This window comes from Anneissia japonica, unplaced genomic scaffold (genome assembly GCF_011630105.1).
Source record: "Anneissia japonica isolate Jap-2015-1 unplaced genomic scaffold, ASM1163010v1 scaffold88367_len1799_cov182, whole genome shotgun sequence".
In the NCBI taxonomy this organism is placed as follows: domain Eukaryota; kingdom Metazoa; phylum Echinodermata; class Crinoidea; order Comatulida; family Comatulidae; genus Anneissia; species Anneissia japonica.
This window is the reverse complement of record NW_022747830.1, coordinates 1-1,799: the sequence shown is the minus strand read 5'-3', so window position 1 is coordinate 1,799 and position 1,799 is coordinate 1. Positions and strand designations below refer to the sequence as shown.

The following is a 1,799-nucleotide window of genomic DNA, read 5'->3' as shown; positions in this document are numbered from 1 at the left end:
TAATCATGATGACTGTTATTGTTTAAATAAATACTGGTTTGAATGCACATACCTGAGTTTTTTTTTGTTTTTTATGTCCTTTTTTGATCTTTTTTTGACACGGCTAATGGTCTCGCTCTTATCAGATAAAATGTATGTGTAATCATCCTTCGTATCCTATGACAAAAATTCAAAATATTGTAATAGCATCCAACATATAATGAAAATGCACAATTTTTTCCCTTGTTTTGGTGTGCGCTTCCTTGTTTTTTCTTTAGAGGAATCTTATTATGCATGTTTCAGGCATTAAAAAAAATTATACACAATTCAAAACTAACCTCCAATGAATAATAATAAAATAATACTAAAAAATGTTTATAATAACAAAATTTTCATTTTATAAGATAGACACATGTAGTTGAGCAAAGAAAGTATTGTACTGAAAAAAACCATTGCCAATCAGCTCAGAAGCTTGCTTGGTAGTGTGAAATAGTAATTTGAATGTTAGTACATATTTTCTTTGCTCCCTATAATACTGTAGTTCAATGTAACTTACATGATTAATACTTTCACATGACAGTTCATCAAGCTGCAAATACAATTAAAATACCGATTAACAGAATATTAAATCAAACTAAATTTACTTGCGAAAAGGTTGTTGATATTTCCAGAAGGGAGTGCGAAAAAAAAGGAGGACAAGATTAAATTACGTGGGGAACCGTCTTCTGCCCTTATTACCCTCTCATTTTTGAAATAATGAAATTAGCCTGAAAATTATTCTCATATATGATCCCCATCCCACAAAAGTAGAAAAAAGGCTGCTGACAATTTATCTACATCTGTACAATTTTTTAAAAAAAAGTATTCTAACACGGTTGGGGGTGCGAGGTAGGTGAACATCACTCTCTCTGGATCTGCCTTAGGACTATCATAATGTTTAGATAATCATCCTGTGAAGCCGAGGCGGCAAATAAATATTGCCATATATACAAGATTATTAATAATATTCTAAAGCAAAATATTGAATAATGTTATGTCCTTAATAATTTTAAAAAGACCTTTGCAAATAATAGACAAATTACCATTTAAATAAACTAGATTATGCTGTACTTGGTAAAATATTGGGATGATTCCTAATATTCATTAGGTATTGACTTTTTGGGGATTATTATGGTCACTTAATAATATATTTTTAGTGAACATACACCTTTGTATCAGCCGCACTCACCGAAGTGTTATGTTCCACTTACATACTACTTACATACCTACTGAATATAACACTGATTCGCCTACTGTACTAATGTAATTGGAATTATATGAATTCTCACATGTGTTGCTGTAGCATGACAAGTCCTTGTCCAATATTTTGTAGATTCTTGTTAATGCAAAATTGTTCTTAATACAATATTTAATTGGACATTAAGAGAAATTCAAAAAATGCAAATAATGGTAAGACACCTAAAAAAATGGTGGTACAATAACATTTTTTCAGATCTGTGCACGAGTCTCGACAGAAATCGTCAGTTTTGGTCTTTACATAACTTAATATATGATAGTATAAAAATGTTGGGCCCCTCTTCAGTAATGGAGTTTTAAGAAAATAAAAAATTCACAAAACTGCATAAAATGATACCTTTATTGGCCTTCCCTTGAACACACTGATTCCTGGGTAATACTCTTCTGGTCCGGAGTGATAAAACATTTCGGCCCTTTTATGTCTCTCAGAAGCTGTGAATACAAGCAAAGTTTCATATAACTGTCGTGGTTCGGGAAGCCTCAGTATTGATTTAGTCCTGATTCGACCACTGAGGTTTGGTGGA

The 1,799-nt window shown here is 31.7% G+C and overlaps 1 long non-coding RNA gene across 1 annotated transcript; it reads right to left on the bottom strand.

Annotated features, from left to right (window-relative positions):
• Window positions 1-66: 66 nt before the first annotated feature.
• On the bottom strand, window positions 67-1,687 carry LOC117120633. Its single transcript, XR_004447390.1, has 3 exons — window positions 1,613-1,687; window positions 536-568; window positions 67-156 (listed from the first exon to the last, which is right to left on the bottom strand). It is a non-coding gene; the product is annotated as an uncharacterized LOC117120633 (long non-coding RNA).
• Window positions 1,688-1,799: the final 112 nt, after the last annotated feature.